A 17,292-nucleotide genomic window follows, 5' to 3' on the forward strand; every position below is an offset into this window, starting at 1 on the left:
ACAGAGCATGCGCTGTTACGCAAAAACCGCGATAGAGTGAAGCCGCGGAAGTCGAAGCGCGAAGTGGCGAGGGTTCACTGTATTCACATTTTTATTGCATTCATTAACAAAGGCATTTCAAACTATATTTCCAAGACTAAATCTTATTTAAAGTAAAAATGGGATTACAAATTGTTTCATTATTCAATAAAATATCAGAGGAACTCATTATTATTTATTTTTCTTGTCATTTTATTGTGGTGTTGTTAGCAATAACCTGTTAAAAATTGAAGTTTAAATACATTCTTGAATCCATTGATTTAATAATTATGTATTGAGTAGATACTAAATAAATAATTACTATATAATATTTAATCTATATATGTTAAATTTATCTATTAAATATAGTTTTCAAATTCTAGTTATGTTTTAAGGAGCTCTGGTGGCAATGCCTGGTACATTGAACTGCTAGGTGGGGAATTCAAACTCACTAGATGCTCTGCATGAGAAAGATGGGCTATCTGTCTGTGGCAGGTACATAATTGCATGTCAAGTTGAGGGTTTTAAGTCTAGCTTGTCACTCAGGTCACAGCCTGATGACACCTCCATGTGGGCATGGCCTTCTCATGAGTATTCTGGGAACTCCCACTCTCTCTTCACCTTCCTGTTAACAAGACATATTGAGCCACCTGGAAACCTGTATCAGCCCTGTGATGCTTCCACTGCCACTGGATTCACAAGAATTTTCACTCACCAGTCTGTGTTCTACCTGCTTTTGGGATCATTGCATGTGATGTGTAAGTCTGAAGAGGAATTTATAGACTAGTATCGAATATATGGGCTAATACGGGATTTATGGACTTCATTTGGACTGGGCTAGGATGTTTTTTCAATATACAATTTCTTACATATATATTTGAGTGTCCCTGGATTTGTTTTTCTAGTCAACCTGGCTTTACACACTGTTCTTAGAAAGATTTACAGCCTCAGAACTCTATACCAAGTCACTATGACTTGGAATAAACTAGAAGGCTGTGAACTTGGGGTTTTCGTTAGGTCTCAGTGTGGCAAAAATGATGTCCTTAGCTACTAATTGATATTCTGACACTTAGATTGCCTCCATTCACTGTGAAAGAAATATCTGGTGATTTACTTTCATAAGAAATGACAGGCTTTGCTAACCTAGGGACTGCTGTTACACTCAAAAGCACATGCATTTGCCTTGAGTTGACGTATACATGAAGCAAAGGTTTGGATTGATGTTCTAAGCACTATACTATGCTAAAAACTGGTCTTATAAAGATGAGATACTGTCCCTGACCACAAGGCAATTGTTGTCTAATGGAAAATATAAATATATGTACAAAGTATCATAGCATAGATTTTAGTACTAAGAGCCGTGTGAACACAGTGGTAGGATTATTGTATAAAAGGAGGACCTGGAAAATAACCTTTGAGGAACTGAAAAAAAATGAATAGAGTTTGCTATAAAAAAGTTGGTGTCATTTATAAACTATCAAGGGCTCATGCGGGAGGGGGAAGCGGGGAGGGAGGGGAAAAATGAGGACCTAATGTCGGGGGTCTCAATGGAGAGAAAATGTTTTGAGAAACTATGTACAAATGCGCTTTACACAATTGATGTGTGTATGGATTGGGATAACAGTTGTATGAGCCCCTAATAAAATGTTAAAAAATAAATTAAAAAAAAAAAAAAAAGAAAGAAATGTCTGGCAATCTTGTTCCAAAAGGTCATAGCCATGCCAATCTAATGGAGTACAGTTCTACCTTGTAAAACACAGGCTTGCCATGCATTGAAATGGAATCAATAGCAACCGATATTAATTATAAAATAAATACTAGATTTTGGAGAAGAAATGAAATATATGATTAATTTTTTATATTGATTACATGTTGAAATGATTTTTTCAGAAATACTGGATTCAATAAACTGTATTATTAAAATGGAAAAAAAAAAGTTGGTGTCTCTCCTCCATTGACACTATCCACTGCCATATCACACAGAATACTCAGTAATTTTTATTATCAGTTTTAATCACATTAAATGTTTAATTCATTTAGAAATATCCACATTGTGGATAAAAATTATTTTGATACATTTTGGATAAAAATTATTTTGATACATTGTGGATAAAAATTATTTTTGGATCACATAAATGGAATGTCTTTTTTTTTCTTTTTCTAAAAGCACAAAAACACTATATCTATAATGAAAATATGACAAACTTTTGATCATACACATAATAAGAATTAATAATCTATTGAAATTCAAATGTCAATCAACTAATAAAAAACCATAGTTACACTAAAGTTCTTCCTGAATCACATTTAGGTTATTTTACATTAGATATCTTTATGAATATATGTATAGCTTAGTTGCAGAGCTTGATTATACAACATACACATAAAATTTTTATATATAGCACACATCTGTGTGTGTATTTATATGCACAGATATTTATACTTTATATTCACATTTATATCTAGGTGAAATGAAATGAGAAGAAAAATGGGATTGTAGAAGTCTATAACTCACTTTTTCCTGAGGAAATCACAAGTTTTTCTTTACTTACATAGCAGTTAGAACACTGATAAAGGGGTAAGATTCACTGTGGCATTAGTAAGCTTCAGACCCTATCCCAAAGTAAGCTTACACAAAAATTCATTTTTTATACATAAGAATGTAAGATAGTTTGCACGTGAAAGATCACAAGGTAAAGAGGCATAGGAGTTTCATACTCAAAATAAATGGACACAAAGAAAGGGGTTAAGAAGAAGAGTCTTTTGTTCAGCTGCACCTGCCCTGATCATCCTCTTGCCATGCTTTGTTGAAATTCAAATAGCCTGGAAGTCTTGTAACTATGAGTGCAGCACTAGAAAGAACATTTGTGACCAAAAAGCTTCAAAATGAATTAACTTAATGCAATTAATTAGTGATGTGTTGTCTTGGAGGTAGAGAATAGAGAACGTGACTGTGAGTTTAGAACAAGGTGGGAGCTGTTTCAATGCATAGAGAGCCTGTGCTGGCCTGGTCCTGTACATTTTTTTCACAATAAGTTCAATATACAAGATTAAACCTCTTGTGGGAAGGCAAATGTTTCCCAACTTCCAGAATTTTCTTGAAATGACAATCTCAGTGAAAGCATCACTTCCACAGCCAAATCTATCAGCAAACAGCGCAGAATACTATAAACCAAAACATCCACTACTGTCAGCCAATTCTGAATCATAGCTACTCTAGACAAGATAGTAGAATTACCATATAGGGTTTCCAAAATTGTAAATCTCTATGGAAGCTGAAAACTTCAGTGTGGCTGGTGGACTTGAACCACTGACCTTTAGGTTAGCAGCTGGTAACTTAATCACTACCATGACTCCTTAGAAGCACATACAGTGCATATAAAGTTGGCTTAGAGAGTGATAAGGTTTAAATATAATTTCTTTAATAAAAAATCCATTCTAAGAGAATATAAAATCTTTGGCTTTCAGTTGCATAGGTCTTTTCTGAAAGGTTTTGATGTTGTATGAGAAAATAGAGGAGATATAGGTCAGGTTTTCCATGAACTGGGGATAGATCTTTACTCTTCATTAGGACCTCTATTTAATTGGCTATTTTGAGGACTGTGACAGGCAAATGGATATTAGTTTGCTTAGGGATCCACTAAGCAAAATAAACCTTGCAGTTGCAATTATTCCAGTAAACATTGTTTTAAAATCTTTAGAATACTGATGAATATGAGCGAGCATATTTTAGTTGTAAAGAAGTTGAATTTCCAGAATATGTCAATTCTGATTGGGATTAAACTGTGTGTAAAACATACCAGTAGTAAACTGACTGCCTTCCAATCACATCATTTCTAGACATGAGTGCAAAACATGACAAAACTAGCCTTTGAATTGTGTAGGTCTTTAAAAAAAGGAGAATCACCAGAGTGTACAGAATACTGAACAATCAGGCTTTTCTATCAAATGAATGCAGTGTATTATAAAATAAATGAGCAAAAAGGTTTTTTTGTCAAGGGATTTAGTAGTTGCTCTAATCCGTTTTCATTGACAAATGGTTTGTTGCTTAGAGTGAAAATTTTATGATGTAAGCATGAAGTATGGATCATGTAGTAAAATTTTACTTTGTACCAGCTATAATGCAGAGAGTATGACTTAGATAAACACTCTGTATACAAAATGAATGCAGTATAATAATTAGATATAAATATTAACATATTGAGAATGACATATTTACTATAGTAGATATTACAGCAGTGGAGTGTACTTCAGATGACTGCAACAATATTGCTTACTCCGTTTGCTTTTTTAATTTTGTGGTCCATGGTGGGGTTATATTTTCCTCTCTTTGAATTGAATGGATATTTGTTACTGTGTCAATATATTACATAAAAATTCCATGGCCTGTCATCACGTTTTTTTGAATACTCCATCTTGAGTCAGAACTGTAATTCTATAAGGAAGTTCAAATTGGAGAAGCAGAGAGTGTTCGTGGAGATGCACTGCGCATGGGTTTTGTTTGATAACATAAATGATGGCCAAAGACACAACTCATATATGTTGAAAACTTGTGAGATTATAAATCAAATCCTATTTGATTTGCTTCAGCTCACACCCTGATTCAAGCTCTGTTGGTGCCAGTGCCTTATCAAAACCTGATATATGAACAAAACAAATGGCAATGTAACCTTATCTTTTAGGCTACTAAGTTTCATGATTTTTAAGATAGTGTGTTGTGTTTCGTTGTTGAGAATATACATAATAGAACATATATAAATTTACAAATTCTGTATGTACAGTACATTGACATGAGTTACATTATCCCCCTAGTTGTGTAACTATTCTCATCCTCCAGTTCTCAGCTTTCCCCCACCACTAACATCAACTTACTGCTCATATGCCTCAGGAGACACAATCACAACTGATATACTATGCTGACCTTGTGGGTCTTCTCTTCTTTTTCCATATGACACATGCTATTGCAGTTATTTTGCTATTATCCTAATTTATACTTAGGTTTTATCAATTGTGATTACACGTGTGAACTTTTAAACTCTCATAAAAACGGTGTTAAATGATAATTGAAATTTTTGTGGAACTTTTTGAGGTCCCATATTTACAAGGATAAAGGTCTAGGTCATACACGTTTAAGCAAAATAAAATAAAATGCGTTTACATATCTCTGTATATGATTGCAAACAAGTTATCTCATTAAGGATTGGTCTTGTTATGGTTTCTTACAAAGAAAAAAAATGCAATTAAATTCCAAATGGATATGCTGGCTCAGTTATATTTAAGATGCCATACATACTCCAGTATAAGCTGACCCTGATATCAGCTGAGGCACCTAATTTTATCACAGAAATGGCATTAAAAATGTGCTGAAAACCTGGCTTATATACAAGTATATATGCTAGGTCAGCCAAGATCTCTGTACCTTTAATATAACTGTAAAGACTATTTGGGGGATTTCAGAAGCATAATCTTGATAGAAGGTCTCTGGTGGAATAATGCTTATGCCAACTGCTAAGCATAAAGCCAAAGTTTGGAACCACTTTTCTTGCTCCATAAGAAAGATGAGACTTTCTTCCATAAAGTGTCTCGGGAGACCTAAAGGGGCAGTTGTATTCTGCCCCCGTATTGTTGCTGAGTCAGAATTGACTCAGTGGCAGGTTGTAAGCTTGATAGATTTTATTGAAGGGCAGAGGACAATCCAGGGATTCATGAACAGATGATACAAAACCAAGGAAATTTGAATTGAGAAATGATTTTCCATTGTGACATTCTAGCTGCTCACTCTCTGAGGTTAGAGAGGGGTGTACTAGGAGATTTTTTTTTTTCTTTTGGAGCTTTACCCCATCTACCTGACAGCCCTAAGCTTGCTCCTTCAGATTTCTTTTTGATTCCTAAATTCAAAGAACATTGCAACATAACTGAGCCCCGCAAGGATGTAAAAACTGCTGATTTGATGTGGTATAGATCAAAGAGCACAAAATTCCTCATAGAAAATTTAAAAATTTTCACGGCATCTAGTCAATTCTGACTCACAGCGACCCCCTAGGGCTGCTATAATGATGTGGACAGGGGAGAGAGAAATCCTGTCTTCAGGGTTGTATAAACCCAGATGAAGAATATGTCAAGAAACAATAGCCTCATATTTTGACATTTTTAATAATAATTTATATAATTTTGTAGGAGTACTTTTGGCTTACTTTCATCTATCTAATTCTATGAAATATGTAAAGTAGTATGGTGGTGCTATTTCTATTTTGGAAGAAGTACATCCACAGTTCTCCTTAAAAGCAAGGGTGACAAGATTTGTCTCACATACGTGGGGCGTATTATCGGTGAGAACGTTCTCGGAGAAGGACATTACTCTGGTGAGGTGGAGAGGCAGCAAGCAAGAGGAAGGCTATCAAAATGTTTGACACAGTCGCTGCAATAACGTGTGCAGACATAGTAACACTTCCAAGGGCAGTGCTTCTTTCTGTTGTGCCTAGGGTCAGTAAGGGTCAGAACTGACTCAATGGCACAGAATAACAAAACGGGGGTGGAGTGCATAAATCACTGGGTTGCTAGCCAAGTGATTGACAGTTGAATCTACCAGCTGCTCAAAGGGACATGCATGAGCATTCTGGTTCCAGAAAGATTTATAGTCTCGGAAACCCTATGAACAGTTCTACTCTGTCATATATGAGTAAATTAATATAATAGCTGATACGACTTAAATATAAATTGGGATAAAAGCAAAATGACCTTAATTATATGTTTTATTTAGAAAAGGAATAAAAGAATCATCAAGGAGAGCATAGTATATCATAGGAGGAAAATGAATATGATATATACATCTCATATATGCTTCTACACATATATATTTTACACAAAAAATAATTTTAAAATTACACAAAAAAACGTTATGCTAAAATTTGTAGAATTCGTATTATACAACATTTCAAGAACACTAAAAGTGGGAAGGCTACTTTATACATAGTTTAAAGCATTAACCCAGGTAATAGATGCAACTGGAAGTACAAGCTGACAAAAAAAATGACATTACAGTGGACATCATAGTTAACAGGATCAGAACATGTATGTGAAGATGTAAGAAGGGAAGAAAACGGAAAAGACTCTCCAAGTATCAGGTTGTAAGGATTCCTGTGGAGATGTATGGAGATGGCGATGTAATCGATCACTATGGACCTTTAAGCCCTATCCCATTATGTGATATAATTCTAGACTAATCTCTGTGGCTGTAATACCATTTTGGAAGGTGAAAGCGTGCTCTAATATAGTAATCGAGAGGATTAGGGTGGGAATCAGTCTTGACTTTAGTATAGGACACGAATCAAGGCCCTTTGATTCATTGGAGGCAACTTTTGACTACTGTCCTAGAGAATCTGACTTAAAACACCACCCTTTGTTTTCCTTGGGGTATTGTCAACTAAGAGACAAAAACCACATGTCTATGAGGAGTCATCTGGGACACCACAAGCAATCGGGGGACCATTAGAAGAGCTCATCCAAGATCTGCCTGAAGTGGCACAGAGGCTGCTGAGATCAGATGCAACAGAGACTCACAGAAGCAATTCTGAGATGACGAGGTATTGGGAGGTAAAAGACAAACTGGCAGCTTGGCCTATGGAGGCAAAGGCCAAGGGACCATGGTACTGAAAAGGTTAGGACCGGAGCGTGCCAATTTTGCTGACTGAAGAGAGATTAATGACTATATTCTTACTGTTTGCTGATCCTGACTTGTGATAACCTTTTAGTGATTTCTGTGTGGCACCTGCAGCAAGTGATCTAACCCAACACAGAAGTAGAGCGTCGTGGAAGGAACACTTGGTGTCAGAAAAGGAGAAAGTAGAGTGGAAGATGAAAGTATGTCCTACCTCTGCCTCATGGCACCAGGGATGTCAAAGGAGATAAAATATGGCCAGCCATCTTCCATGCCGTTTATTGCGCCTATCAGTAATAATACATTGAGTTTTAATTGTGCTACACTTGGTGGCATGCTGATTTAAAGAGAAACAAAATTGAGGCTTTCTGTTCCCATTAAGATATATAGCCTTAGAAACCCACACGCACAGTTCTATTCTGTCCATATGGTCACTCTGAATCAGAATTCATGTGGTTACAGTGAGTAAGACACTTGGCCACCTTGCACAACTCATTTATTTTCCCCTACTAAAGTTCTTATACACATCCCTATTTATATTTTCCTTGTGCTGGGGTAGTTACATAGTCTCATGTCAACTTGAAGTGATTAAGAATAAAGGTGGAGTCTAACCTGTCAAACAGGTCACAGCCTGATGATGCCTCTTTGTGGGCATGGCCTTCTCATGAAGATTCTAGGAACTTCCTCTCTTTCTCCTCGGAGATGGGCAACACACTCTCTCTCTGCTTCACCTCCCTGTGAGGAGACACACTCAGAGAGCTGGCAGAGCCAGTGCTGGATCGGAGCCACAAGACTTAGCACCCACTGGCCTGTGATCTTCCTGCATTTGGCATCATTGCATGTACTATGTGAGCCTGAAGAGGAATTGAGGGACTAGTATCAGACATATGGGCTAATATCAGACTCATGGCCTTGATCTAGACTGGGCTGGGATGTTTTCTGAATATGCAATTACTCTTCCATATAAACTCTTTCATATACGTATGAGTGTTTCTGGATTTGTTTCTCTTGCCAACCTGGACTAACACAACTACTTTATTTTCAACAATACATATTTCTGATGATGTTATCAAATGTGAATTCTAAAATTCATGGGTGTGCTGATGGTGTATCATTCATCCTCCAGTCAATATGGTTGCAGCTTTATAAGAGCAGAAAAAGAAATGGTGAAAGTTGATGTTAGAGATTTAGCTGGATTAAGACTGACAGGGTTTTGTAGGTTATCATAAGGTGTTAGGAATATATTTTATATTTGAAAATAAGTGGCTGGAGTTTTAATAAGCCAAGAAAAGCAGCTCCTGATGTATTTAACAGATGCTGATGTCTAGGGGACCTAATGTAGGGAGACAAGAACAGAAGTAGCTGTAAGGTTGTGTTTGTATTATGAATTAACCTGATGAAATCTTTTTCCTCTGCTAAATCAAATTACTCCTCAGACTTAAGGAATTATTACTGCCATTTTCTTTTGATATTCTTCTCTACCCTTATACCACATTTTCATCTAGCTTGTCAATTAGATTTTAGGACACATGTCACCACTTGAAACAGCTCTTCTTTTAACATCAGAGTAAAGTAACTTGGCCTCCTGTCATTCCTTGATCTATAAATATATTTTGGGTTTTCAAACCATAGTGTGCTGTTTGAAATTATTTATTTGCTTTTTAAAATATTCTTCCATTATAATAAAGCTCATGAGACAAAAATGTCTTTCTGGTTCTTATTTTAATTATCAATATTGTTTTCTACATGCTCAACATAGGATTAAGAGTAAGATATGTGTAAAATGAATGTTTTTAAACAGATGAACATATACATGAAAAATGTAATTTGAAATGTGGAACATATTTGTTTAGAGAAGACAATTGAATGAGATGACACAGAATAAAGGATCATTTAAACCTCTGGTGGGAGCAAGTGATGTTTACACCTACTCCTATGTTGGCAATGAATTGGGTTGACAATAAACAAGCTTATTTGTAATTATTATAAAAAGGAAATTATTAACTTAACATTAAAGTGTAGTGGAAATTGAAAGTAATATGCCTCTATTGATTATCAATAACTGTTGTTGTTAGGTCCCATCAAGTAGGTTCCAACTCATAACTAATCTATGCACAACAGACAAAACACTGCCAGGTTCTGCACCATTGTGTTAGACAAGGTTCTCTAGAGAAACAAAACCAGGACATTTATGATTTTGTAGATAGATAGATATAAATATAGATATAGACAACACAAAGAAATGAATAGTTAATTAGTCCACAGAGCAGTACAGAGTGCTCAGTTCAACTCACTTCCATGAGACAGTTAATACACTGACAGTCCTTTAACTCACAAGGGCTGCTGGATGTAAGTCAAGTAAGCGGACAGTTGAGTCTCCTATAGTGCAATACAGACAGTCCAGCCACAAGCAGCAAACAGCAGGGTGGGTCACCAACAGCCAGCCAGATGACGAGGTCCGACAGTCCCCAGTTCAAGTGAGGAAAAACCACCAATGTGGCGAAGCAGGTCTCGTAGGAATCGCAAACTATAGTGACAGGTTCCACAGGTAGTTTAGCTTGCAAGTTGAAGCAGAGAACTAGCTAAAGCAGCCGCACACTGGTCCGATCATCAAAGAGCAAGAGACAGAAAGGCAAAGCTCACAGAGCCATTTATGTCTTTGCCCTTCACTTAAACTGCGACCTTATTGATCCCACATTTGTTTATTGACCAGGTTGGCACAATAAACCTATCTATCACAGCCATCCTCACAGTGTTCCTATACCTGAGCCAATTGTTGCAGCCACTTTGTCAATCTATCTCCTAGAGGGCCATTCTCTTCTTTACTGTCCCTCTACTTGACCAAGCATGCTGTCCTTTTCCTCGGTTTGGTCTCTCCTGACAATATGTCCAAAGTATGTAAGATGAAGATTTGCCATCCTGCCTCTAAGGAGCACTATGGTCCCAATTTCAGATGTGTTTTAGCAGCACATGGTACATTCAGTATTCTTTGCTAGCATCACAATTCAGATACCTTGAGTCTTTTTCAGACTTCTCTATTAAATGCCCGACTTTCACATGCATATAAGGCTATTGACAATATCGTGGTTTAGTAACATCTAATATCGGGCAAAGTAACATCTTTGCTTTCCAATACTCTAAAGAAATCTTGTGGAGCAGATTTATGTAACACAACTCATCTTTTGATCTCTTCACTGCTGCTTCCATGAGCATTGGCTATGGGTCTCAAAATGACAAAATCCTTGACCCCTTCAGTTTATCGTGATCATGGTTCAGTTGTGATGATTTTGGTCTTCTGTACATTGAGTCATAGTCCATTCTTGAGGCTGCAATCCTAGATCTTCATCAACAACTATTTCATGTCCTCTTCACTTTCAGCAAGGGAGGTTGTGCCATCCGCAAATTGCAGGTTGTTAATAAACCTTCCTCCTATCTTGATGCCACATTCTTTTTCATATAATCCAGCTTTTGTGATGATTTTATAAGTATACAAGTTGAATAAATATGGTGAGAGGATAAAACCCTGATACACACCCTTCTTGATGTAAAACCATGCAGTTTCCCTTGCTTTGTTCTCACAAATGCCTCATGACCCAAGTACAAGTTTATTATCAGCACAATGAAGTGTTCTGGAATTCTCATTCTTCTCAAGATTAACCATAGTTTGTTATGATCCACACAGTCAAATATTTGGGGGGGAGGTGGAGAGTGGACTATGTCTTCTAGTCAATTCTGACTCATAGTGACCCTATCGGAGAGAATAGAACTGCCTCTTTGAGTTTCTAAGACCGTAACTGATTATGGAAGTAGAGAGCTGTGTCTTTCTCCTGTGAAGCTGCTGGTGGTTTCAAACTGCTGACCTTAAGGCTAGCACTCCAATGTGTAACTATTACACCATCAATGATCCTCACTACCTTGACATTTTCAATAAAACACAAGTAAACATCTTTCTCATATTTTCTACTTTCAGCCAAAATACAACTGACATCAGTATTGATATATCTTGTTCCATATCCTCTTCTGAATCTCACCTGATAAGGAATTCCTTATCAATATACTGCTACACGATTGTTGCGTGACCTACACCAAAATTTTACTTGCATGTGATATCAATGATATTTTTCTATGGTTCTAGCATTCTAACGGTTCACCTTTCTTTTGAATGAATACAAATATGAATCTCTTTCAGTTGGCCAAGTAGTTGCCTCCCAGATTTCCTGTCACAGAAGAGGAAGTGCTTACCGTGCTTTATGAGCTTATAAAAACATTTCAATTGGTATTCCAGGAGTGCCTGCATCCTTTGTTGTTGTTGTTTTTGTTAATGCTTTCAGTGCAACTTGATTTTTTTCCTTGAGTACCATTGGTTCAGGTAATAATATCTCCTGAAATGGTTGAATGTCATCTAGGGTTTCTTTTAGTATAGTTATTCCGCGCATTATTTCTGTCTTCTTTTGATGCTTCCTGCATTGTTCAATGTTTTTTCCATAGAATCTTTCAATATTGCACCTGAAGGCTTTAACTTTTTTTTTAAGTTCTTTCAGTTTAAGATATGTTGAGTGGGTTTTTCCTTTTTGGTTTTCAAACTTCTTTGCACATTTCACTAAAGTATTTTACTTTGTCTTCTTGAGCTAGCAGCACTTTGAAATTTTCTATTCAGTTCTTTGTCTTCATCATTTCTTACATTTGCTTTAACTTCTCTAATATTAAGAAGAAGTTTCACACTCTCCTTTGACAATCACATATTTCTTCTTTCCTGTATTTTTAACGACCTTTAGCTTTTTTCCCCAAATAATGTTCTTGATGCCTCCCACAGCTCATCAGGTCTTCTATCATTAATGTCTACCAAGAATTGTACTAGATATTTAATATGTTCAATCTCCAAGAGCCATATCAGTTTTCTTTGATTTTTCCCCCAGAGGTTTAAATTGAGTGGTGCCTGAGCGATACAAATGGTTAGGTACTTAACGACTACCTTAAAGACTGATGCTTGGAACGTATCCTGAGATACTTCTGAAGACAGTCCTGGTGATCTGCTTCCACAGAGCCAGTTTTGAAACTGTCATGTAATATTTCTACAACAAGTGACATAAAACTTTATCTTTAAGCATGAATTGTTTGTTAACATTTATGTAGTTATAGCACAGCACAAAAAACAAATGTAAATACATAACATGCAATAAACTCAACACAGCCAAACATTCATATCTTTTTAGAATACCAAATAATAGAATTTTAAAAATAAAATACTTTTAGAATATGTTGTTCAATTAAATATGAGATGACATCTTGTAGTTGTTTTATGTTTACCTGCTTTGCATAATACTAGATTTGACTAACAGTAAAAATGTCCACAGTTAAAATATCTGAAGAAACATTGTTCATATTAAATTATAATCAGATACTTGGGCTTACATTGCCAAGTCTTCAATAAAACAATCAAATTTCATAACATAGCGATACATTGTACCCAATGTTGTTATTGTGACATATTATGCTATCTCATGATATAGCATAGTATAATTCAGACATTAACTTATGTGACTATTGTTCTTTATAAAGAAAGGATAGTGATTTAATTTCCTCCAAACGCTGAAAAATGCTTATTTCAGACTATAGAATATATCTATTTCCAAAATATATTCAATTATTTATTGGGTTTCTATATAATATACTAGTAAACATATCCAAAATTAATGTAAGGAAATAAATAAATACAGAAATAGTAAACAAAAACCTGCAATTTAATAAGATTCTGGGACCTGGGAATACATTATTTTAATAGAATGGGATGTACAGTTGTGTTCTATTTATCTATGTTTCTCAGACATGGTGAGGGGCAATGAGGGCTCAAGTTACTTATTTTCAGAGCATGGAAAATAGCATAAACATGGAGAACAATTTTGCTCTTTTTGAATTAAAAACATTTCTTGTAGATAAAACGTTAGATATGAGAATATGGATAATAAAAATTATGGAAACCAAGTCATTTTTAAATGGAGATTGATATTATCAATTCTGAATGCTAAGGTTCAAGAAAGAACTTTGTTGGCACTATAGTTAAAGTAAGCAGTTACTATCTGGAAGATGAGCGTGTGAATCTACCAGATTCTCCAAGGGTATATCAGGAAATAATCTGTCTTTCTAAACATTTTAGCCTTTGAAAACCTATGAGGCAGTAAAATTCTGTTCTATAGGGTCCCTATTAGTTGAAATTGACTTCATATTAGAAGACAAAAGCTAGTTCTTTATGCATAAGTGCCCCTTGGACACAGAGAGAAATCCCAGGACGCCCTGAAGAGAACATTTGACCTGAGTCTAAGACCAGAGGCATCAATGACTGTTACAAGGAGATTCAAAGGACCCAATTCAAAGACTATATAGTATTTCTTCCTCATCTGGCCAAAGATTATGGGACTGTGAGAAAGAGTGACAAGTGGCTGACTTCCTGGTCCATAGACGCAGAAGCTAAGGGATTATGTGGCTGGGAGGCTGAGGACCAGAAAGAAACTTGACTATTGGTTGATTAGAGGTGTTGCTGGGTACAAATAACTGTATGCTTGCTGTTTGTAGATTTTGACTTCTGTTAACACCTGTGATTTTGTGTGGTGCTTTTGAGTTCTGTTTGGCCATTTCAGTGAATTATGGAACCCAGCATAGAAGTATGGTGCCATGGTGGAGGAATGGTTTGTGTCAGAGTATGTACAGAAGGATAGAGCATGGAGGTATGTATGTCTGATCCTTGCCTCATGGTAGTAGAAAAGGCAGAGGAGGTCAGACATGATCTCATATGGCATTTATTTAGTCACATCCGGGTTGTACCACCACAGGTGGAGCTTTCATAGGATGCATTTTTCCCACTAAGCAAGCATGGAGCAATTCACTCTGAGTTAATGCACCCAGTGGCGTCACCTGGGAAGGTTCTTTCTGGTCATTACATTTTTTCATAAAAACAGTTTCGATTGAACCTCTTTTTTTATTTTTGTGTGATGGCTGATTTAAGAGAATGGTGTGCAGCTATGAAATGTTGTCTCCTGCTCAGGAAAAATGCTGCAGAAACTTGTGATGTTGAAAACCGCTTACAAGGACAGCACTATGGGAAAAACTCAAGTGTATGAGTGGTTTTCTCCTTTCAAAAATGGTGAAATGTCTATTGATGACAAACTTTGTTCTGGACTTCCATCAACCTCCTGAAAGGATGAAAATGTTGAAAAAATTTGTGGGCTTGTGCTCAAAGACCCAAAATGAACCACTAAAGAGATTGGAAAGTTATCTGGACTATCTTGGGGCTCAATTCAGTGGATTTTAATGGATGATTTGGGAATGAGTAGGGTCATTGTGAAACGTGTGCTTTGGGTTCTGACTGGCCAGGATAAAGAGCATCAAAAGGACACATGCTATGGTTTGAAAGAACAGCTCTAAAACAACCCAGATGATTTTGGAAAGGTCATTCCTGGTGATGAGACATGATGCTATTCTTACAACCCAGAAAGCAAACACCAATCAATCCAGTGGAAGATGCCATCATTACCATTAAAAGCTTGTCAAGTAACATCAAAGATCAAGATGTTCTTTTTTTTTTTTTTTTTAAATATGAGGAGGACCAGTTTCCTGCTTCAGCTGGCAAGGCTCACTTCCTGAAAAACATCCCGAAGGAGAAGCCACATGGACCTACTGTGATGCAACCCTGGGTGATGGAGTAGCCACGTGGAGACCCCTGCCAGAGCTGAGATGCTTACACGCTCACTGATTCGGCTTTCCTTCTGCAGTCGGTGTCATTGTGTGTGTTTTGTGAGATGGAGGAGGACTGTGTGGACTGGTGTTGAACATATGAGCTGATGTTGGTTTATGGGCTTGGGCAGCACTGGGTTGGGATGCTTTCTTAATGCACACTTACCCTTTATATAAAACTCTGTCATATATATATACACATATACATATACCTATACATATACATATACAGTATATGACTTTCTGTGCATTTGTTTCCCTAGTTTACCCAGACTAACACAAAAGGATATCATTGCTGATGTCAGATGGATTTTGACTCAAAGCTGTAATACCAGAAAGAGTTTACTTGTGTTTTATTGACTTTGCCAACGTATTTAACTGTGTGGGTCATGACAATCTTGAAAAGAGAAATTCCAGATTACTTCCTTGTGCTCATTCTGAATGTGTACATGAATCAAGAGAAAGTTGTGTAAACAGAGCAAGAGAATACTCCATCCCACCCCACTGTATACCCCCTCCCCCACCCCCAAAATTAATACCATCTACAACCACTTAAAGCCAAATCATAGCAACCCTATAGGACAGGGTATAACTTCCCTGCATGATTTAAAATCAGAAAAGGTGTACCTTAGTGTTCTGTCCTCTCACCATACATATTCAATCTGTATATTGAGCAAATCATTAGAGACACTGGCTTATATGAAGAAGAATGTACTGTCAGAATTAGAGGAGGGATTATTAAGAACCTGTGATATGCAGATAACATAACCATACTTGCTGAAAATGAGGAGGACTTGAAGCACTTGCTGATGAAGATCAAGAATGGAGTCTTCAGCATGGATTACAACTTAATGCAAACAAATACAAATCCTCACAACTTGATCCATAGTTAACATCATGATGAATGGAGAAAATATTAAAATTGTTAAGGATTTTTTCTTCAAGTCAATTATATGAATTATGGTGCTAGTAAAGAATATTAAAATTGTATCAGGAAGGTGGGCACTCACTGATCTAATTTTTAGTTCTTTGATGTCTGATAACTGGTCCCTTCTGCACCTCGTGGTCAGTCAGCCTGGTGTGCTTCTTCCATGTAAGCTTTGATGCTTCTCAGCTGGATGGCCTCTTGTTTATCTTCAAACCTTTAAGACGCCAGATGCTATATCTTTTGATAGCCGGGCACCATTAGCTCTCTTCACCACATTTGCTTATGCATCTGCTTTATCTTCAGCAATCATGTGGGGAAGGTGTGCATCCTGGAATGCCAATTTAATAGAACAATGTGTTCTTGCAATGAATAAGTGCTTGAGTGGAGGCTCAATGTCCATCTGCAGCCTTAATACTAAACCTATAAATACATGCACGTAGATCTGTTTCCCCACACTCATATAAATATATTTACATACGTACATTCCAGTCTTACAACCTCTATACAGACCCTTTGTCCCCTAGTTCTTTCCTCTAGTTCCCTTTACTTTCCTCACCATCATGCTCAGCCTTCATTTGGGTTTCAGTGATTTCTCTCGGTTACATTGCCCTTGCTTAATCCCTACCAGGCTTTTCACACCCTCTTTGCCACAGTTTTTGGATCACTTGTTGCTCCCCTGTTCCTGGGTTGGTCAGCACCACCTCCTTACCCCCACCTCCCCCTCTCCCGTGTCCCCCGGAACCGTTGGTCCCATTGTTTTCTCCTCCAGACTATTCATCCAGTCTATCTTATCTAGATAGATCTGTAGAGATAATAATATGCTTCAAAAACCAAGCCATAGCTATATAGGCGATCAGTGAGAACACAGTGATGGCAACAAAAAAGGAAACCAATTACCCATAGAAGAATAAATTAATTAAAAGAAAAAAAATTTAAACAGAAAGAAAAAGCTGTAAATAGA

This window comes from Echinops telfairi, unplaced genomic scaffold (genome assembly GCF_000313985.2).
Source record: "Echinops telfairi isolate 266 unplaced genomic scaffold, ASM31398v2 ScPeMD7_7469;HRSCAF=8507_0, whole genome shotgun sequence".
Classification (NCBI taxonomy): Eukaryota; Metazoa; Chordata; class Mammalia; order Afrosoricida; family Tenrecidae; genus Echinops; species Echinops telfairi.